We start from the raw sequence: 23,651 nt of genomic DNA on the forward strand, positions 1-23,651 counted from the left end.
CACACACACACACACACACACACGAGTCTACTGGGGCCCCCAGGTGGAGCAGTCAGTTGGGCATCTGACTATTGATTTCGGCTCAGGTCATAATCCCAGGGTTGCGGGACTAAGCCTCACGTTGGGCTCCATATGGAGCCCGCTTGGAATTCTTTCTCCCTCTGCCCCTCTCCCTCTCTTGTGTTCTCTTTCTCTAAAATAAAATAAAATGGAATCTACATTACTACCAAAATGAAAAATCAGTTATCTTTTGTTACAAAAGCAATTTAATAAATAATAATAATAAACAAATACAAGGTAAACAAAATATGTTCATCCACAAATCACTAAAAGTTATCTGATGTAGCATAATTTGGGTTTATTGGACTAGCAAGAATTCTTCATTTTTGCTGTCTATCAGGAAAAAAAAATGTCAGAGGATCTGGCAATGCTTTGCACTTTTACAGGGCAACAAAAGGCGAGAGCTAAGAAGGGGCTGCCCCACCGAGAGGAAACAGTGTCCTGTTGCTGCAATTCCTGAAACCCTGTTTCGAAGTGAGATAATTTATTTAGATCTCCTGCTGGCTGGTGGATGAATTAGGTTGGGAGCCTTATTCTTATTCAGGGCTTCCTCAGAGAGGCCTTCCCGGATTACCTCGCCTAAAATAACTCCTGTTCCTTCTAGGCAGCCCCATTCCTGTCTTACGGACTTCTCCTACATTCACTTGTCTGTCGTTCTATTCTCCAGAAGCATGTCAGTTCCCACAGGGAAAGGATTCTGCTTTGTTCACTCCTGAATCCCCAGTACCTAGAACACAACAGTAGGTGATCAAAGGCATATTTATTGGCATGGTCATGAAGCACAAAGAAAGACTGAGGAACCATTACAGACTGGATGAGAATAAGGAGACAGGACGACTAAACACAGTGTGGCATACTGGATAGGACCTTGGAACAGAAAAGGGACATCAAGGGGGCACCTGGGTGGCTCAGTCAGTTAAGCATCTGACTTTGGCTCAGGTCATGATCACATAGCTCATGGGTTCGAGCCCTGCGTCAGGCTCGGTGCTGACAGCTCAGAGCCTGGAGCCTGCTTCAGATTCTGTGTCTCCCTGTCTCTCTGCTCCTCCCCTGCTCTCTCTCTCAAAAATAAATAAACCTTAAAAAAATTTTTTTTAAAGAAAAGAAAAGGACATCGGTGGAAAACTAGCAAAACTTGACTCAACTCTCTTAGTTCACAGTACTGGACCAGTGTTCATTTCCTGGTTTTGGTAGCTGTGCCAAGGCTGCCTAAGATGGTGACATTAGGGGATGCTGGGTGAAGGGTAGGTACGTGAGCTTTCTGCACGCTTGGTGTAACTTTTCTGGGGTCTAAAATTCCTTCAAAATAAAAGAGCTAATAAAGAAATTGTGCTGAGAAGCATCCTTTGATGGAAATGCAGCCCCTTGAGACTGTTCCATGAACACGCTCCAGGTACCTGGGCAGAGCCTTGGGCCAGGATGAAGGAAGGTGAAGAGACCCAATAAGCAGCCAAGAAGAGAAGCTGCTGTCTAGATTCACTCGGTTCCCAAGGGTCAACCCGCTGGTCCCTGCAACTTAGCCAACATCATGGTTACACAAACCGGGCAGAGTCTGGACGTCAGAATCTTCTGTTCTCCACTTGCCATACCATTAAGGGCATTTGGTGCTTCGAGGATCAGACAGCGCCCTCACTCCCAAGCACCCGCATGGCATCCTGCCAACAGAGGTTGGCGCCCTCATTTTGGAATGCCCCACTGGCAACTGAGTGCCATCGCTTTGCCTATGCCAAAGACACAGAACAGGATGTTCACTAGCAAAGTCCCCATAAACCTAATTATAACATATTCAAAATCTTTATATCACAGGTATTTGCCATATGTACATGTTTTAATTCTGTGTCAGTACCTACGCTGTATCTTCAACCTACAGAGGAACAGCACATCCACACAGGGTGGGTGAGGGGGCCAGTCTGTCTCTTGATGGTGGTGGGCAGTTACACAAACATTGCAATTGCTTACGCTCAGAGAACTCTATGCCAGAGAGTGAATTTTATTCTGTGTAAATTTAAAAAATTGAATTAAAAAAGAGTGTGATACACAGATGTGTGCCACGAACAAAGATCTCCGAGATACTCTGCTGCTAGGGATGGTGGGAAACACACTGTGGAAGCACCCACATACAGCATGACTTCTCTTCTCTTTGTGCTGCGAAGTATGTAAGTGCGCATGTGCGTTAAGTAGGACTATTCGCGGGAAGAGGTCTGTCATGACACCCACCTGACTGCTGACGTAATTAGCTCTCAGGGAAGGTGTTAGACTTGCAGGTGATGCATAGGACAGTGAAGGAGACTTTCATTTTCCCCTCAATACTTTTTCAAGTAATTTTTAAAGATAATAGAGACCTATGTGGACTAGTTATAAAATTTAAGCAAACAGCCACACTGTACTCACCCTCAGTGTGTTCTGGGCACTAGTGTCCCTTGAGGGTCCCACGAGAGCCAATGTCAAAGACCGTGCATCTGTGGAGAAGAACAACACAAGGTTATGTCTTTGGCCAGTCTGAGCCTTCCTGCCGCAGTTTCTGTCATTTACAAATTCACCCCCTCAACAAATGTTTACTGAACACCTGCTCTGTGCTAGGCACCAAGGGAACACCAGTGACCAGGACAACACTGCTGTCCTCAGAGAGAAGACATTCCAGTAAAGGAGGAAGACAATAAAACAAATACATGATGCGGAGTCAGGGAGTAGTCAGCAGTCTTGATGGAAACTAAGCAGGCTGAGGAGAATGATGGGCCTGCTGTTTGCAAGAGTGGCCACAGAACAGACACCTTAATTCAGGAGGACCACAGGCTGTGTGACTTTCTGTGCAAGAGCATTCCAGGCCATGGGAATGACCAGTGCAAAGGACCTGAGGCAGGGTATGTATATGGAGAATTTTAGGAGGAGCAAGGGGCCCATGTGCCTGGCACAGGGTGAGTGAGGGGGCGAGTGGTCGGAGACGAGGGCAGGGAGGTGATAGCGGCAGATGGAAGGCCATTATAAGGATATTTCCTTCAGACAATTTTGAATAGAGAAGTGGCAGAGATAAATAGCGCTTGTCCTGACTTGTAACTTTATAGTATTAATTTATGTTTTAAAATACTTAGTATGGTTGTTCATATTTGAATGGCTATATCATGAAAACTGTATATTATTAATTTATGTTTTTGAATATTTAGTATGGTTGTTCACATTTGAATAGATATTTTATGGATGAATGAATGTCTCCACTGTCTGTATTGTTCACCCTCATGTTTCTGTTTACCCCAGGTTTACCAAGTCAGGGAGATGAGATCTGAGAGGATAATCCAGAACCTTCCTATAAGGAATGGCCATTAAATAATGACTCTCACTCCCCATGTGCCAGGCCATGTCCTAGCAGACATGTGCTAACTCATTTCACTCTCTCAATAACTCTAAGAAATAGATGTTTATGATTACATTCATGCTATAGAAAAGGAAACTGAGGCACAGAATGGATTAAAAAAAAAAAAAAACAAAACAACTCACTAGCTGAAGCTGCCCGGCCAGTCAAAAGTGTATTACAGATGGGATGAACCCAGGAAGCCTGGCTCCAGAGCCTACTCACCTACTCCTGACCATGTGGCTAAGCCAGTGGCCATGGCGGTCAATGAAGAGAGAGCTAACTACAGGCAGATAATGCCTCCCTTTCCCCAATAGCACGATGCCCAAACGCTACTCAAACACCAAGGCTGAGCTCAAACTCCAGGCAGCTCTCAGGAAGGAAACCTAGCGAGTAGCTAGCCAGCTCTCCAGAATCTAGGAATCAGGATGTCTTCAATAATCTTGCTCCTAGAGGTTCCTGGAGAAACCCAAAGGGGTTCTTAACTTTTCTCATGCCAGACAGCCCTGTGGGCAGCCTGCCAAAGACGAGTGTGGACTCCTTCTCAGAATCATGTTTTTAAGTCAACAAGATACAATACCCAAGGCTATAAAGGAAACCAATTATATTAAGATATCAAAGTATCCGTAAAATAAAACCTAATCTGAGATACAGTAATATTCGTGCTTCTTTATGAATGCTTTAAATTATAAGATCCTAATGGTGTGTCCAATAACCATAGTAATTTAGAAACAGATGAGTGTAAGTGATATTTTGCAATATCTGCAACAATCGTAATGTGATATGGAAATATTTTTAATTTCTAGTGGTGACAAAGTCACAGGTACTGCAATACAACTGTAGCTTTGGCTCTCATTCTGAAGAAAAGGAAATGCTAAATTCCAGATGGCAGAGGGAATAAAGATGTAACCTTTTTCCCAGCCAACTTCACGATCCTCTAAATTCTACCCAGGGACCCTTCAAGGGTCTATGGACCCAGGATTAAGAATCCCAATAGGGAAAAGGCAGAGCAGATTCCTAGGGAAGGTGATAACTGGGAAGTGTGGGGCAGATTCAGATCCTTGTGAACACTGTATGGGAAGGGGTCCTGGAGGGCTAGTCATACAATCCAGGTCTGGCCAACAAAGCCACTAACCTCCTCTTTCCTGCTCCTTGCCTCAGAGATGGCTCGGGTGGCCCTGGCATTGAAGCCATGGTGATTAGATTCAATAAAAGCAGTCTCAGGACATATCCTGGGACTATAGGGAAAGAGATGGGTTTATTTCTCTTGGGGCACTGCTTAGCTGGTTGGATATATACACAGAGCGGCTTCAGAGCCTATCTGACAACAAAACCAACACAAAAGAATACAGAGCCACGAAGTACAAGGAAACAGGGTCCTGGCAACCTCATGTGAGGCTCTGGATCTAGCCACACCTGAAGCTATTCAGTGCACAATGTCCCAGGAAGTAAGTGCAAATGCTTCTTTTTACACTTAAGCAGGTTGACCTGAATTTCCATTTGTTCACAAAACCAAATGACTCAATTACACAGAAGGGCAGAGTTGAGTGCAGTTCTTGACAATTCCCATAGCTCACTACCAAGGCATTTAGGAAAGCACAAAATGAAATTAGACAGAGTTACTATACATAGAAACAGCAAATACAGAAAAACACACACTCTCTTTAAAAACTCAGAAATAGTCTCTTGGGTAGTTGGCTTTCCCCCAAGCTGGTCTATGAAGCCCTGACAACTGTGGTTTTCAAGATGCTTGACAGGGCATGAGGGAACCAGAAGCACCCAGAACATTTCCTTTATCACCAGACTTTCCATTAAAAAAAATTCCTGGGATGATCAGAAAGCCCCTGCAATAAAGCTCCTGTAAAATTTTAATAGCTGCCTTTTAAAATACAGCGGAAATTGCTTTTCTGCCACTCTCATTCTTCCTCCTTCCTTTCTCTAGAGTGATGTATATGGCTCTTTAAAGTCACATCAGCAGTGACGTGTGGTGGTGCCACATCTCTCTGACTGGAGGGAGCTGTCATATCCACCAGTGTGGGGTCCCTCACACATGGGAGGGGTCACAGCAGAGAGGACGATGCTGAGGGGTTGTGGAAATGGCAGCAAAGGTGGGCTACAGGGTCAGCAATTCAGCCAGGACCCCAGACCTCCCAGAGCCCCTCTTCACACCACCTGGGAAGGGAAGAGGCCCTTGGACTTGCCTCATCAATCCCAGCACACCCGCCAGAGCAACAGCCCACCTGGTCGCAGGGCCACGCGTCTCGCTTCCCAGGGTTTATACCAAGAAACAGAATCCTAGATGACAGAAGCTGGGGTGAGGGGATAGCCTGGCCTGACTCACAGTCTGACTGGTTCCTCCCCTCAGCCACAGCAATTGGCTCTGGGAGGGACACATGATCTAAGCAGGGCCAATCAGAGTAGGCCCTGGAAAGTTTGCTGGAATTACTGGGGGGAAAGGGATGGGATGGAAGGAAGGTAGGGGCTGCTGAAGGCCTCTCTGCCACCTGGGAGGTGGGGGGGGGGGGGTACCGGAGAAAGAAGTCAAAGCTGACAGAGGCAGAACCCAGAAGCGGAGAAGGATAGCTTCCTGACAAGAATACCTGAGTGTTGGCTCCAGTCAGGCCAGCTCTGGGACTTTCAGGTCCCAGAGCCATTAACTTCCTTGTGCAGTTTAAGCCAGTTTGAGCTGGGAAGATTCTGTCATTTACAACAGAAATCACTGACTGATGGAACCGGAAGGGACCTCAGAAATCAATACAGCATTCCTTCATGTTTCGGTGAACACGATCTTTTCTAAGAAGCTGACAAAACAAAACTGTGTCATGTCTCTCCGGAAAGAGGGGGGAAAAAATACCCCCACAAAATACTGTGTTTCAAAAATGCCAAAGGGCTCTGAAGCTGCTGTCCATAGGAACTGGGTGAAGAACACTCTGATCCAGTTTGAACCGTCCACTTGATGGATAAGGAGACTGAGGTTCAGAACGCTTATGTGGCTTGTTTGGGCCCAGGGGGAGGCAGAGCCAGGCCTCTCTAGAGGGTCCAGAGGTACGGTCCTCAGGCGAGACTGCAGAGGGTAAGGGGAGGCAGCGGGTGAGGCTGCGGAACCCCATGCCCCCATTTAGCAACACAGCAGCTCCACTTGTTTTCTGCTTTAAAAATTGGGCTTTCGGGGAAGTGTCCGACAGAAGTTCTACCACTCCACAGTAACATGGAAAGCCGATCTCTTCTATCACATTTCAAAGTATTAACATGTTACTGACCTTGGTTTTGATCCTCACTGACATCTTAATGAAGCAGGCATTATTGCCATGGCTCCGCGTGAGGTGCTTCTGCAGGGGCAACCAGCCAGGGTGCTGCTCTCTGATCCCAAAGCAGCCCGAGCACCCGGGCCTTTCTGCTCCTGTACTTCTGGGCCTCACATTTCTATTCTTCCCTTGGATTTTGATCTCAGCTCGTACGGAAAGGATCATCCGCTTACACCTCTCCACTCCCCTTGGCTTGGTCCTCCCTGCAGACCAGGTCAAGAAGTGGTGGCTGATCTGACGGGTCAGAGATTACGACGGTGGCTGGCACCTGCCCTTCCAGTGGGCAGGATTACTAGCCCCAAGGGCTAGGACGAGGCACCAGCTCTTTTCTCTCCCTGTGCCCAGAGATGGTGGCTTCCTCTGGTGCTCTGTCTTAGAGCAGGACACACAACCCTGGCCAGTGTTCATCCACCCTCTAAGATCGCCCGCGGCACATGCACTCCTCCTGACCAAGTGCTCATGGGGGCAGCCAGACCTTTCTCCTCCGCGCAGCTCGCTGTGCAAGTGGCTGATCTAGGCACTAAGACTTAAGGTAAAGGAGAACCCAGCTCACTGGGGGCTTTTGCTACAAGCTCCCTTCTCCTTTCTAGACTTTACCAGAGCTTCACATTGGGGCCACAGGGACCTACCCACCTATTAATAAAGAGGTTCAATCATCTTTCATTTAGAGAAGATTCCCATTATGCCCATCCTCATCCCTTTGGAATAGGGACTTAGGAAAATATCTGTTCATTCAACTGCCTCTACCCACCTGCCAACAAAGAAAAGCTGCTGTGCGAAGAAAAGACTTTGCCTTGGGAAAATCTAGGCCCTCAACTGCTACACTGTATGGCAGCCGCTGAGATCATCTTGCAATTAATCATGCTTTCTCTTAGGACCTATATTCTATTAATAACACACTAACGACTTAGCACTAGTTCTTTCATTGATTGATTCAGTCCACAGATATGACTAGGGCTGGGTCACTGACTTCCAGGGTCGTACATCCTCATTTCCTGTCCCCCACAGAGGATAAGCATCATGACATAGGGCTCTGGGGGCTTCACTGTCCCACCTCTAGCCTAGCCTAAGTAACTCCGCGGTAGAGTGGCTCAAGACAGGCCTCTGCAGAGAAACTGCTGAGGGAAAGCAGCAACGTGTGACCACTTCACGCACAGCCGACTGGCCAAAATGTCAGACTCTGACACCACCGAATGTTATTGAAGTTACAGGCTAAGGGGAACTCTCAGTCACCGCGGGTGGGAGCATACACAGGAACAGACATTTTGAGACCGCGGCTGGCAATTTCTTGTAAAGAGGAAGAGACGGTAACCTCAGTGACACACTTCACTCCCCCACTGACTGGGATTCCCTGCCGAGTTCCCAGACCCATGTGGCCTTGCAAATTCTCACTCTGGTTTAAAGCATGAGGTTTTTGCTTTGATTTGACTACATGCCAGCACTGTTTTCAGTTAACTATCAACTCGTTTGACCCTTAGAACAACCCTGTGAAGAGGGTCTGCTAGCATCCCCATTTCTAACCGACCAGCAAACTGAGGTACAGAGAGGTAACTTGCCCAAGATCACACAGCAAGTAGATGGCACAAATCCACCGGGATCTGAACCTAGTTGATCTGGCTCCAGAACGGCCAACAATGCCACTTCCCAAACACAGCAGTTAAGAGTATGGGCTGAGCCCCGAAACACATCTGACTCCACATCCAGACATCGACTTCAGATGGATCAAAATACAAGTGTGTCTGGAAGAGAACACAGGAGCGTATCTTCATGTTGGTGTAAGTGAAGATGTCTCATTCAGGAATTCTAGGAGAGTGTCCGTCTCACAAAAAGACGCATTCAGGGGCGTCTGGGTGGCTCAGGCGGCTAAGCGTCTGACTCTTGGTTTCAGCTCAGGTCATGATCTCGCAGTTCGTGAGTTCGAGCCCCACACTGGGCTTCACACTGACAGTGTGGAGACTGCTTGGGATTCTCTCTCTCTCTCTGCTCCTCCCCCACTTGCTCTGTCTCTCTCTCAAAAATAAAAAAAAATTTTAAAAAGACTCATTCACAGTCTTTGTCCCTTCACTAGCTTGAAATGCAGGTGTGATGCTACTCGGATTTGAGAGGGTCCCACTTGTCTCCAGAACACTACTCTGCCAGAACAGAAGGACTGAATTCTCTGGGTGCCCTGGCCCCCTGGGAAAGTGGGTTCGGCAGCCATCTGTGGCCACGAGGGGGTAAGAGAGTCAGAGGAGCGCTGGCGTTGACCATGCCCTCTGCCACACCATTGAGCCACATCTTCTCCCTCCAGATGTTACTTGACACACGGCATCTTATGTACTGAAATGACAATGCTGCCTGTTTCAGGCCGATACTTGCAGCCAAATGCACGCCTAACTAAGACATCTTGCCGCAGCCAGGATCTGGCTGCCACGGGCTGTGGAGAGTGCGAGCGGCCACGAACACGGATTTGAAAGTGTCTCAAAAGGACTCAGAGATGAACTTTGGGAATCAGATTTCCACTAAGCATGACTGGTCACAGGCATCCAGGGATGACGTGGTGTCTGAATTAATTCTCGGGGGACTTGAACTGCAAGCTGCCTTCTTTCTCCCTATGGACTTGTAAGAGCAGTCGGGGAGACTGATTTTAAGGGCCAAGCCCAGCCCGCTGGCACAACTGCACTGGGGTCTGCTGGCCCCAGGCTCCCAGGCTGGCGAAATCTTGCAGAGCTTGTGGGTCCTTTTTCCTCCTGTCACCAGCCATTTGCTAGATGTGCCAACAGTTAAGCCCCTTCCTGCACTCCATAAAGACAGCTCGTCAATGTGGTTGACTGCCGGGTGCTTTTCCACAAAGCACTCCCACAGATCTCAGCTAATCAGATGGAAGATGGAAGAGTGGTCAATCTACCAAAATAGGTCAGTCTTTATTTTTTAATCCTCTTATTCATAATATATTGAAAGGGAAGAATGAAAAAAAAAAACATCATTAGCAAGAACATCTAGGATTACTCAACCTGTCTGTGCCTCAGTTTGCTCACCTATAAAATGGGGATAATAAATAATAATTGGGGTGTTGTGAGGCCTAAATAAATTATTCTATGAAAATGTTTATTTATTTATTTATTTTTTAGGTTTCTATTTTTTATTTTGAGAGAGACAGAGAGAGAGACTGCACATGCACGCAAACAGGGAAGGGGCAGAAGGAGAGGGAGATAGAGAATCTTAAACAGGCTCCACGCTCAGCATAGAGCCTGATACAGGACTTGATCCCACGACCTTGGGATTATGACTTAAGATGAAATCAAGAGTTGGATGCTTAACCAACTGACCCACCCAGGCGCCCCTCTATGAAAAATATTTAGAACAAAACCTATTACATAGCGAATGTTTGATAAAGGTGAGCTGCCATTGTTCTTATTGCTGGTGACATGGTGAATTTTTTGGATGGAAGGTCTGTGAAAAGCCTCAAAACCCCACTCTCTGCTCCACTGGACACACAGAGAAAGGCACTGCTCTGATTCTGGCCCCTTAGGGAAGGAAGGAAGCTTGAAGGTCCGGGCCAGGGAGGAGAAGCTGGCTCCAGGGCCCAGGGTACTGTGGGCAGGAAACAGACCTACTGGGTGCTAGCTGCCCACCCAGTAGCCATCCTTCCCTTTCTTCTCCGAGTGCTCAGCTAATGCAAGATCTCCCAACCTGCCCTGCAGCTAGGGGTGGCCAACAAGAGGTAAGCAGAAGTTGTTGTGGGGCTTCAAGGAAAATTCCTCACCAGAAACATGGAGTGGACTACAATTTTGTAAACCACCCCCCACCCCCACCCCGCTGCCCAATTCCCATCTGGATTCAGACTCTCTAGCTTGACACCAGGGGTCATATTGGACCACGATGCCACCTTTAGGATGAAAGCCTTCTGCTAGGGATGGTAAAGCAGAAAGACAGAAGGATCCTGCTTTTCCTGACATCTGTGGAGCTGCCATACCAGCCAAGGGCTGTCAACCTCTGGACATTTTAATCACCAGAGACACCACCTTCCGTGGAATGTAAACTATTATTATTTCTGGTCTCTGCTACCGGCAGCCGAGTGTACTTTCAAAGGATATTATGGTCTTACACGGCAGACGGCCAATGGGCCACAGAGTTCCACACCAGAGAAACCCCTCAAGAAACCTGCCACCATTTGAAGTGTCCTCATGCTTTAGAGGACCCTCAATCTCTCCTCAAGAGCAGGCAGAAAGCTAGGTACCGAATTTCTCACAGAACCGGATTACAACCATTTTGCCCTAGGAGGAGGTAAAATAAGACCTATAGGAGATCTCCTGAGACACTCACTCAGTAATTATGAAATGCTCCCCTAGGCTGGACACTGTGCACGCCAGGGTATGAGACCTGGTAGACAAAAGCAGGCACAGTCCCTGCTCTCACAAACCTTACAGTCCAGAACAGGGGACAGAAAATAAACAAACAGGCAAACAAATACATGTATGAGTACGAATGGTGAGAAGTACCACGTAGGAAACCAGGGTAAATTTTAGCCCAGAACTGAAGAGAAAGGAGAAGGAAGTCATGTGAAAAGTGGAAGTAAGAGTCTCCAGGATGTCCATCAACTGAAGAACGGATAAAGAAAAAGCAGCGCATCTACACAATGGAATATTATTCAACCATAAAAAGAATGACGCACTGATTCATGCACAACATGGATGAACACTGAAAACATTATGCTGAGTGAAGGAAGCCAGTCGCAAAAGACCATGTATTGTATGATGCCATTTACATGAAATGTCCAGAAGAGGCAAATCCAGACAGACAGAAAGTAGATTAGTGATTGCCAGGGGCTGGGGGGGGGGGGGTGGGGGGGGGGGGGGATGGAGAATGACTGCTGATGAGTTTTGTTTTGTTTTTGGGGCCAATGAAAATGTTCTGGAATTAGATACTGGTGATGGTTGCATAGCCTTGTGAATACACCAAAACCCACTGAATTGTGTACTTCAAAAGAGTGAATTTTATGACATGTCAATTATATCTCAATTAAAAGGCACTCAAAGGGCTACTGTGATTCAATCACTATGTTGATAATAAAGTCTCTAATGAAAGTTAAGGGAAAAAAAAAAAGTATCCCAGGAGATGGAGGCGAATGTGGGAGGCTGTTCAAGGAAATGCACCGGAGGCCTGTGTGGCTAGATGGTTGTGGTGCAAGAGAGAACGCTCCAGGACGTGGCAGACATCCAGAGCGCCCTGTGAGCCGCGGTCATACACATGCTTTCTAGTCTAAGTATGAGGGGAAGCAGGAGAGTGATGTGTTCCGATCTACATTTCTGAAAGATTTCTCTGGCTGTTGTGCAGAGATGGTCAGGGTTTAAAAGAAGCAGGGAGAATGATGAGGTGGCCACTGTAATACCCAAGGAGAGGAGGCAGTGGCTGGGACCAGGGCGAGGGCAGAGGAATGGAAAGGAGGAGGCTGGTAAAGATGTGAATTTCAAATCAAGGACACATAGGCCTCATTGACGATGGGATGGCCACGAGCGTAAGGCTGAAAAGAAAGATGCACATGTCTCGTGAATTTTTCCAAAGTGGTTTTCTGCCAGCTTCAGGTTGTGCACAGAATGACAGCAGGTCACCAAATGCCTGTTAAATGAATTAAATAAATGAACAAAATCACTGCCTGGCTTTTTTTGTGGGGCACATTTTTGTATTTGCAATAAAGATGTTAAATTCTCTCTCTCTTCACGTATATATACGCACACGGATCCTTACCTATCAACATAATATCCTTACCCATACCTGTTTCTCTCCCATCCACTGGTAGAGACTGGTCCACTAAACACCACCAGCTACCCATCTGCTCAAATCAGAAACCTCAGGGTCATCCTTTTATACATACACACACCATAAGCAAGGTCAAGCTTCTAAGTCAGTAACAACAAGGTCCTTCCATCTCTGAGGGGCACAGAGAAATAGGTAAGCCAGAAAGAAGGGAGCTCTTACTTCTGATCAACAACATGTAGGAGAGAAAACAGAGACAAGAAGTGTTCTCTGTCTTTTTAGTGGGGGTGGGGAGGAGCAAGAGATATAGTCAAGAAGGGGAGGGGCGTCTGGGTGGTTTAGAGGGTTAAGAGTCTGATTCTTTCTTGGTTTTGGCTCAAGTCAGGATCGTCATGGCTTCTGGGATCAAGCCCCACATCAGGCTCTACACTGACAGTGAGGAGCCTGCTTGGGATTTTTCTCTCCCTCTCTTCCTGCCCCTCCCCGGTTTGCACGTGTGCTCTCTCCCAAAATAGATAAATAAACATAAGAAGAAGAAGAAGAAGAAGAAGAAGAAGAAGAAGAAGAAGAAGAAAGAGGAGGAGGAGGAGGAGGAGGAGGAGGAGGAGGAGGAGGAGGGGGGGGGGGGGGGGGAGGGGGGGGGGGGGGAGGGAGGAGGAGGAGAGGGGGGAGGGAGGAGGAGGAGAGAAAGCAGTGTGAATAAACATGGTTTAGTCAGGGGAGGAATTTGGGTCAATTTGACCCTTATGCCTTTCCCTTTAAGTCCCACTGCAAGTGAAGACCAGCAGAAGACAAGTTATATCCCAAAGGGGTCATTAGCCCCAAACCACTGTCAGCCACACCCATTCTGAGGGAAACACCAGAGCCCTGGAAGAATGCATCCTGGAACCAGAAGTAGGAAAGGGGAAGGAATGAAGTCTCATAGAGAACATCTACAGGGCCACCGCCATCACAAACCACAGGGCCAACAGTGCCCCTGGAGTGGTGCAATGCAACGGTCTTGTGGGGATGTGTCCACCCAGAACATTCCTTCTAGGTCTACTTTCTCCAGCAGTAGGACTTATCTGGTTTAAGAGTGGGATGTGAGAAACATTTCACTGCATGGTTCTTGTGCAGTGGGCTTGGTTGTGGACACAAGGAAAATTATCACCTGTGTTGCCTGTCCCAAGAAGCTTCATCTGGAACATAGCCAGGGACCTGATGCCTCGACTTTACCATTTCTCTAACTCCCCTGTGTCATCCTTCCTTCCTTCCTTCCTTCCTTCCTTCCTTCCTTCCTCCCTCCCTCCCTCCCTCCTTTCCTCCTTACTCTTCTTCTTTTCTTTTCTTTTCTTTCTTTCTTTCTTTCTTTCTTTCTTTCTTTCTTTCTTTCAACATTTATTTATTTTTGAGACAGAGCATGAGTAGGGGAGGGGCAGAGAGAGAGAGGGAGACACAGAATCTGAGGCAGGCTCCAGGCTATCAGCACAGAGCCTAATGTGGGGCTCAAACTCACAAACCGTGAGATCATGACCTGAGCCAAAGTCGGATGCTTAACCGACTGAACCACCCAGATGCCCCTCCCCTGTGTCATTCTTACAAGCAGCAGATCTGGTAGCAATGAATGCTTCAAACAGCTGACCAAACGCTGCTTTATTCATTCTACAGAGAAAGGGAAGTAGGTCAAAGTGCCTGTCATGGTCATGTAGAAGGGACTTTTCACGCAGCACCCATGTTAGCCTCTCCTAGTCTGAGGTCCAAGTGAAGGTTCACCAACACCATGGACTCTCCACCTGTGGCCGGAACACCCTCCCAAGGGATCTCTAACATTGACCAATGTATGAAGTTTGTCTGGACCACAATTAAGGATACCGCAACATCTTCCAGACAGAACGCTGGGCTAAGAAGGCCATGTGACGTGGAAGAGAAAGGGAGTGTGATACCATCACTCAAATACAACACAGATACATACACTAGTCATTATAATTTCCATAAATGGGATATCATATTTACTCCTCTGAATCTTGCTTTCCCTTAAATGTTCTCACAAAAATGCCTCCAAATCAACTAATAGTGGGTCTTACCCACTGTTTGTTTTTTTTGGCAGCTAATATTCCACAGTATGGATGTGCCATATTTTACTCAATCATTCCATGAAAAATGGGCATTTATTTTATTTCTGGGGGTTGGTTGGTTTGCCCCTGAAAACCATACTGTAATAAACATCCTTTGGCACTGGGGCCATTTTTTTCTATAGGGTAGATTCTCAGGAGCAGGACTGCTATACTGAAGACTACTTATGGGTATTATATAGTTATATTACGGAAGGGGTTCCAAGATCAGGATGTAGAGCTGTGTATGTAGCATCCGCTTGGTTTTGTATGGAGTCTCTGGAAGAACACACCTGAAATGGGTGTCCTCGCGGGAGGGGAACTAGGTTACAGTGGATGGGCAGGGGGAGACTTACTTTCTGGGTGCCATCTGAATGTTTTATCACGTGCATATTCTGCTCATTCGAAAATAAAAAAATATTTTTCAGGCTGCCTTCTAAAGAGGTTGCAATGATTCACACGTCCTCTAGCAACCTGGGAGAGTACTTAGCTGAACTCATTAATGCCCTATATTTTTCTCCTTCAAGGCTGTCCCTCCTGCCCCCTTCTTGTTTTGACCTAGTATGAGTTGAAACATGTCAGATGTTACCTTCTTGTGATCCATAATTCCTCCTATTCTACAGCCCTTGGGCAGGTAGGAAGCAGATTCCCGGAGATGCTAATTTTGACACGTCAGTCTGGCCAGCCCTTCCCCATAGCACAAAAAAGAAGCCCAAGCCATGGTGGCAGCCAGATCGTCAGGGACCTGAGGGCACGGATGGCAGAGAGAGACAACGGCAGGGGGCTCTCTCTCCTCCGATGCTTGCAGGTCACACTGTTTTAAACTCACGCTGGCTGAGCTGCCCTCTCTAGCCGAGTGGCCTAGAGTCTCCCAAATGCCCAAAGTCTCTCAGAAAAGGGGAGAGAGGCCTGCAGCGGCTGCTGCCCGAGGGACCCACACTCTCAAGAACAAGGCCAGAGACAAGAAACAGGAGGGAACGGGGGACAGAAGACACAAAAGAATCAAGCTCATACAAACAGGAGGCCTTCTCATTCATTTCCTGCAGGCCAGGCATCCTCTACGGCTGGCCCCAAACCAAAGGCCTCGCCAGCCAATGCTTTAAGCCCCACTGTGACTCACGAGACAGGAAAACAAAACTGACCTCGCACAGAGAGCAAGGGCCCCTCGTATGGCAGCAACTCCAATATAAACACCTGCTACTGCATTGCTGGCCGAAGTTCTGGACTAACCTGCAGAGGGGAGGGGAACAGATGAGAAAGCAGCTCTGGGGAAGGTGGGGGGGGGCGGTATTGGGGAGAGCATGGGAGAACATCTCAACACAGGCAGCAAGTCTACTTGATTCAGGTCCTCCGCTACCGTTCTGCAGCCTACGCTCCAGTCTGAGCTGGGACTGGTGTAGGGGAAGCCCCAGCCTTTGCTCGAGCAGTCCCCTCTGTCTGGATGACCTTGCCCTTGATCCTTTGAGACCCAGCTCGGCAAGGATGTGTACATGTGGGTGTTGGCTGGAGCGGCCTCTGTAAGTGAGGAAAATGGGAGACAACCTGAGTGTCTGTTAGCAGGGATGAGCCAACAAATTTTGATGCGGACACGCAACAGAATCCTTTATGGCTTCCCTTCCCTCATCCTCCATGGCCTCCATGGCAAGTTCACTGAATGGTTCTATTGCCACTGTTTCCAAAAATATCTCCTAAATCCATTTCTTTTCTCCTCTTTTCTTTATCTTTTTTTCAAGTTTATTTATTCATTTTGAGAGAGACAGAGGCAGCGGGGGCGGGGTGGGGGGGGGCAGGGAGAGAGGAAGAGAGAATCCCAAGCAGGCTCCGCACAGTCAGCTTGGAGCCTGATATAGGGCTCGAACTCCCCAAACGTGAGATCATGACCTAAACTGAAACCAAGAGTCGGACGCTTAACCCACTGAGCCACCCAGGCGCCCCCTCCTCTTTTCTAAGCCAAGCTACCACCCTCATCTTTCACCTGGACAACTCCATCAGATCCCTGCTGGTGGCCTGGAGTCCCCTCTTGCCTTCTTAGATTCTATTCTCCACACACAGCCAGAGTGATCAAATCAAGCAGGAATCACATCACATTGCTTTCTTGCTTAAAAAATCCCTCGAACTGCATCTCCTTCCATTTCACCCATTGCTCAATGCTCCCACCACACTGGCCTTCTTTCCCTTCCAAGCTTATTCCTACCCCAGGGCCTTTGCACATTTTGCTCTAGCTATTCTCAAGGCTGGTTTCTTCCTGCCAGTAAGGCCTCCCTGTGACTGTATACAGTGAGTAGGCATGAAATCTAACTACATGCAATGATATGGACTTTTCACAGACATAATGTTGACTAGAAAGGCCAGACACAAAGGAGCATTTACATAAAGTTCAAAGTCAGGTGTGAGACATCAAGAGAGTGGTTTTGCCTAGAGGAGAGGAGTAACTGGGATAGAATAGGAAAGGGACTTCTGGGGGCTAGAAATACTGTTCTTAGAGCAGGTTACATGAGTGTGTTCAGTTTGTGAAAGTTCATCTAGCTACACACTTTCAGCATGTGCCCTTGCTTATATATCTACACACACACAGAGCTTAATAAAATGTTTAAAGAATTAAAAACATTTTGGCTGCCCATAGTATTCCTTATGATTTGGGAATTTCCCACCTATGGGTCTTGGTGGGAGGCCGGGCCTACCTCCCATTATCAGATATTACAAAGGCCAGGAACTGGCTCTCACAGCCTCCCCTGCAGCCAGACCATGAGTGCAGGATCTGAGTTCTACCCAGCAGATACACCCTCCCTCCATGGCTTAAATGGAGCTTGGAGAACTAGGATGTATTTAGCTTGGCGTTTGGAGCCCAGAGCTGCAGCCTGGCACGAGAGGAGCTCATTGAGGCTTGATGAGCGGAAACAGGACCACCCCCACACCCATTTCCTCCCCCAGCACAATAATACAAGATTGGACCATTCTGTACTTGGGAGCTCATTCATGCTTTCAAGAAATGTTTACTGAGTGCCCATTTGGTGCCAGGCACTGCTCTAGGCACTAGGAATCCAGGTGAACAGAACACTGGAGTTAATGATCCTAGTGGGGAAGATGAACAATAGAATAAGTAAGAGATAGGTTAGTTAAGTGGTACAGAGAAAAACAGAAAAGAGAGATGAGAACCTCCCTGAGGAGGTAACATATGAACAAAGACGTATAGGATGTTAGGGAGGATGTGGGTATGAGAGAAGAGCTCTCCTGGTAGCAGGAAGAGCCAGTACAAGGGCCCTGAGGTAGGCACATACCTGGGTGTCTGTGGAGCACAAAGGAGGCCCATGTGCCTGGAACAGGGCAAGTGAGGAGAACAGAAGGAGGAGATGGACCCACAGGTAATGGGGCAGATTGTGTGGGGCCTCATTGGGCTGAGGTGAGGACTTTGGCTCTTACTCTGGGTAAGATGGAGCCATGGGAGGGTTATCAGCAGAGGAGGGTCAGATCTGATTGGGTGATGACAGAATTCCTCTGGCCGCTTATCCAACTCTCTCCTCTGCCCAAGATGGAAACCAATCCCAACGAGAAAGAGAAGTTTGGTCATTTGTGTGGCAAATGTCTGTCTGAAATAAGCAAAAGGTCTCCACCCGCTTCCTCCAACCCATCAAGGCCTCGTGCTGGCCAGCAGGGCTCTGCAACACAATTAACAATCCATACCCCATTATAGGAAACCAGACCCTTCCCTTCTGGTCACCGGGAGAATTCCCAAAAGCAGATGAAGAAGCAATAAGGCCACGTGGCCAGGAGAGCACCAGCTCCGTAGTCAGCTACAGCCACAATCAAGTCCCAGCACTGCCTCTTAGCACCTGTGTGACCCATGACTCCTCACTAGACCTTTCTGAGTCCCAGGCTTCCTTATCAGTACAGAGGGGAGGGGAGAGGAGGAGTAATTTCTACCCTCGACAGGACTGTTGGGAAGATTAAATGAGCTAACAGGTATCAAGTGACTGGCAAAGTGCCTGGCACAGAGGGAGGCCTAAAAGATGTTAGCAAAGCTGTCATAGTAACCGGAATACTGAAGAAATAATAAGCGACATTCTCAGCTTCTCAAGTCTGAGGGTGTCCCTTGGGCAAACTGGACTCTGATGATATTAAGCAGAGGGCTGAAGTGAAGGGTCCTCCTGAGGAGGCAGGCCTTCCAAATGGAAGTTTCTTTCTCCCTCTACCTATTCTCCATGAGGTAAGTGCCCAGAACATCATCATCCAAGCTACCCATGCACGCTTCTCCGTGCTTCACAAGCAGAGGCCCCAGTGGAAGAGACCCTGGCCTGTATCCACCTCTCTCAAGGAAATGGGAGTCAATGGAGAAGCATAAATGCCAGTCCAGGGCAAATTTCTTGCCTCTTCTCCAGTCAGAATAGCAGTGGGTATTCGGTTTGTTCCATGAAAAGATGGCAAGGCCTCTGGGGGGCTTCAGGTCCACATCCGTAACATGGGGAAAACAGTCACTATTCAGGCTTGCTCACATTCATTCCGCACACACTTAAAAAATACTAGGAGCCAGGCCCTGCTCTAGATGCTGAGACATAGCAATAAAACAAGGAGCTCACATGTTAAGAATGGCGCAAAAAGCAAACATAACATCAGTTATGGTTTGGCTCTTGGTAAGTGCTGTAAAGAAAAATAAAACAGGAGATGCAAATGACAGGAGGGTCACTTTAGGCCATTTTAGGGTGCTCGGGAAGGCCTGAGGCAGTATCCCAGCCATTCAAGCAGAGACCTGAATCAAGTAATGAAATAAGCACATGCATACGTATATTACAATTTTGGATACATCTGTCTGTATATAAAATATATACACACACAGAGCCAGGAACTTAGCACCCGCTGTAGAAACCTGAAGGATCTAGTCTGAGAGTTAAGAGTGCTTGAGAGGCTCCTGCGTGGCTCAGTCGGTTAAGTGTCCGACTTAGGCTCAGGTCATGATCTCACAGTTCACGAGTTCGAGTCCCACGTTGAGCTCTATGCTGAGAGCTCGAGCTTGGAGCCTGCTTCAGATTCTGTGTCTCCCTCTCTCTGTCCCTCCCCTGCTCATGCTCTGTCTCTCTCTCTCTCTCAAAAATAAATAAACATTAAAAAAATGTTTTTAAAAAGTGCTCGAGGGCTGACCAGGACTGGCACCTTTATAAAACCTATGCTCTTCCCTCAGATTCTGATATAAGAATCACTATTAGAAGACATTCCTTTTTCTTTCCTTTTTCATACTTGATGGTGTACCGCAGACAGGGAAGGTACTCCCTCTCAGGACCGTGGTCCCCCTCGGTTGCCTCTGCATTCCACTGTACAGACAACTGAATTCACCCAGTCCCCTACGGATGGACATGGAGGGACAGCTCCCATCTTTGCTGACAATCGGTGCTGTAATGAGCTGCCTTGGACACAGATCACTTCCCACACTTGGAAATGCCTATAGGCAAAAGTCCTAAAATGGAACTGCTGGGACAGAGGACAGGCACGTGTGGGGGTCACAATGACAGATCCTGCCAAAGTCCCCTCCAAAGTGATGGTCCCATCTTCTCTCTGCCCAACACTAGACAAGCCTTACGCACAAATACCTTTTTATGTCAAATAACCTTTCTGCGTCTAACAGGCACTTCCTACTTCTACAGATGCTGCCAGGGGCAGTGTGGCAAACACGTCACCTCCCGGCAAGTATTCTCACGCCAGTATTCAAAGCCCTCCTACCTCTCTCGCCCTCTTCCTGCTTTTCCTCCCCACGCCAGGAAGGAAAAAGGACTGTGCAGCACATATACTTAAAATAAAAGAAGAAGAAGAAGGAAAAAGGATTAAAGCCCAATAACTTATGCAAACTATGTTTACTACGCACCTCAGCCGTGAAGTCGGGATGAGAGCAACGTGGCCTCAGAGGGCTGCCATTAGGATTCAAGGAGATGACACAGGTAAGGGACTTAGAATAATGGCTGGCACTCGCTACTTGGTAAGTAACTACTGTCATTATTATATTTGTTAAATGGGAGCAATCATTTAAAAGCTTTGTATGTAGGGGCACCTGAGTGGTTCAGTCGGTTGAACATTCGACTCTTGATTTTGGCTCAGGTCACGATCTCATGATATTGTGGGTTCAGGCCCTGCATTGGGCTCTGCACTGGCAGTGGAGCCTGCCTGGGATTTTCTCTCTCTCCCTTTCTCTCTGCCCCTCCCCCACTTGCATGCAAACACTCACCCTGTCTCTCTCTCTCTCTCTCTCTCTCTCTCTCTCAAAATAAACTTAAAAAAAAAAAGCTTTGTACGTAAAAGTGCTTAGCAGTATACCTATTATGAAGTAGCCACTGCTCGCCATCACTACTGCTTTTATTACATTACTGTTATAATTTTGTTCATTTCCTCAGCAAGATTCAGTAAGATATGTATCTGGTGGAAGGTGTTACACCTTTATTTAACAAAATAGGTGTAGTCCCTGCCTTCACAGAGCTGCTATCATTGAGAGGATGACAGGCCCGAATACATCAGCTGAGCAGCTCAGGGACGAAGGGTGGAGCACAGCCTGGGCAGGCCCCTGGGAGTCAGGTTTAAGGAGAGATCTGAAAGAAGAGTCAGCAGGGCAGGCCAGAATTGGAAGGGGCGGGGGAAGACCGGGAGAAGAGGAAGCATCCCAGGGGCAGGGAACAAATGCCATGCATTGAAGGAACTGAAAGCAGGCCAGGTGGCCGGCTGGCAGATGCAGAGGGACCCACAGGACGAGGCTAGGGGCAGGAGGCAGGCAGGGATCATGGCATGCTGGGCTGGCCTTTCTACAGGGTACTGCTTTGGAAACATGGACACTGCATGGGACACCCCTCATCCTCTAGTGGCCCAGGAGTGAAATGAAGTTTTAGTATTCGTATAGTAAAAAGGTACAGCTTAATCACTGTTCTCAGGGTCTTGCTTAATAACTCCCAGCCCAGAGGACCTGGGAAGGGGACACAGTAGGTACCCACAAGAGGACAGAGTGAACAATGACCCCTCCCTGCCTACAGCTGATTAGCCCAAGGAGAGTGCCTGACCTCAGCGGGGCCTGTCTTGAGAAGCCCTTCCTGGTCCTGATTAATGAGTCGAAAGGGAGAGATTTTCTATTTGTTGGGTTGTTTTGGGCTTGGGCTGAGAGAATACAGGGTTATTCTCTGCAGGAGCCTGTACTGCAAGGTGTATAACTTGGTCTGTGGATAACCAGGTTTCCCAGCCATTAGAAGGAAAGGCAGACAGAGAGACAGACAGACAGACAGTCACACTAATATAAGAGAATGAATACAGCAGACACAGGCAGAGGGAAGCCATGGGGAAAGAATCCTGATAGTGACATTCGTGTTCTGGTTCCAATCCACAGGCTGGCCACTTCCCAGCACCCATTCTGTTCTTCCTCTAGGAGTTTCTGGGTGGGAGCAACCAGTCCGTTGGTGATTCCACCCTGCCCAGTGATTGGTTCAGGGAAGGTCACGGGACCTGTGGTAGTCCAATCAGAGAGGAGCTCTGATGTCTTGCACTGTGACTGGAGGCAGATACCTTCCCTCTCTCTCCAGCCAGGAATAGTCTTAAACCTGGACCAGTGGGACAGCTAGTCTGCAACCTCCAGGGCAGCCAAGTTTGAGGATGACCCAATTATCAGAGGGAAGAATGGAAGGACAGAAAGAAAGTGGGTCACTGTGATGGCCCTGAGCTCCTGGCCCAACCAGCCCAGAAGGTGACCCCACCTCTGGCCTTTCCAGTTGCCCGAGCCAATCCTTTCCCTTGGGTTTATGGTGTTTCTGTTACTTGCAACCAAGTAACTGACTAGTACACAGTCCTTCCTGAGGCTTCGCTTTCATTTTTCTGGACCATCCAGCACGCTCTGGTTAAATCCTCCTTTTTTTGCCTGAGCCGCAAAGATGACAGGCCTTAAGGTGCTCTAAGAGCAGTAACAGCAATTTGGCCAATGACTTAACTTGCCCCTGCCACAGCTTCCCCAGCTGTTAAATGGGGATAGTAATGATAAACACTTCATTGGGTTGTTAAGAGGATTAGAAATGATTTAAAGAATACCTCATGCATTGTAAATTCTCCACACATTAGCAATTATTATTCTAAAGCACTGAAGGGTAACTGAAAGGTCTCAATTAGCTACACCCCTCCCCCATCTTGTTTGCTGTTTCTTTGTTCAGGTCAGCAAGCCCTTTCTTCATAAACAGTCCCCAAAGGACAGCCAGCCCAGTTTCTGTCAGGAGGGTCGCAAATCTAGCCTCAGTGGGGGATCGGAATGAAAAGAGATTGGACTCAACTTCTCCGGTAGCTGGGTGGCGGAGGAAGCCCTCATGAGCTCATTTCTCCATCAAATACAAGCTGGGGTCTAAAGTTTCAAAACACAGGCTGGGGCATGCTGGCACAGTCCCACGAGAGGACAAAGAAAAGAGAAAAGAGGCTGGATGGAAGAGAAGCCACCACACGGCAGGTTCCACAACTAACTGTCGGGAGGAGGCTCCCAGGCTGGCTTCCAGCCACATCCGCTCTCTGCACAGCTCTGAGACTGCAGGAAGAAGGGACCCCCACCATGTCTGTATTTACAGCTGGGAACTGGCATGGGCACGGGAAACTCGGAAATAAACTCCGTCAGGAAGCGAGAACTGGAAGATGCTTCCATAGCAACGCCCATCTGGAGCTCCCTGCCCGCAGCTGGAAACATTCAGAAGCGAAGCTTATCTAGAGATGTCCACCAAATTCATTTTTTCCATTTGCACCTGGAATATGTTACTTAAACTTCACTTCTCTGGGGAGCCTCTGGGAAGCCCCTATTCTTTGGCTCAAAAAAATCCTATCCTGAACATTTAGGACACAGGACTCATCAGGGTGGCTGTGTGTTTCTCCCTCTCTCTGTGGAGAGGTGGGCTGTGTCTGCCTTGCTCACTGGTACCTGGCCCAGAACAGGTCTTTAATCCATGCTTCCTGAATAAAGAAGTCAACTGGTTTGTTCTCGATTTGGTGATTCATAACTTTAGCTACCATGTAAGCACCTGTATGCACATGGCAGTGAACTGAGAGGCACGACACCCCATGAGGGACTTACTACTGTTACGCCCACTTTGAAAATGAGGCTCCTTCTCAAGGTCAAAGCCACAAAAG

At 47.8% G+C, this 23,651-nt stretch overlaps 1 protein-coding gene across 3 annotated transcripts in view; it reads right to left on the reverse strand.

Moving 5' to 3' along the window:
- The window catches only part of SIPA1L3 (signal induced proliferation associated 1 like 3), a 238,095-nt gene that overhangs the window by 141,376 nt on the left and 73,068 nt on the right, over positions 1 to 23,651 (reverse strand). For 2 of the 3 annotated variants that reach the window (XM_049621719.1, XM_049621716.1), the window contains exon 2: positions 2,452 to 2,519. The gene's annotated coding sequence lies outside the window, so the exon portion shown is untranslated. Of the gene's footprint in view, positions 1 to 2,451; positions 2,520 to 15,679; positions 16,052 to 23,651 lie in introns of those variants that run through there. The other variant, XM_049621717.1, reaches the window with a different exon arrangement.

Source organism: Panthera uncia, assembly GCF_023721935.1.
Source record: "Panthera uncia isolate 11264 chromosome E2 unlocalized genomic scaffold, Puncia_PCG_1.0 HiC_scaffold_19, whole genome shotgun sequence".
NCBI lineage: Eukaryota > Metazoa > Chordata > Mammalia > Carnivora > Felidae > Panthera > Panthera uncia.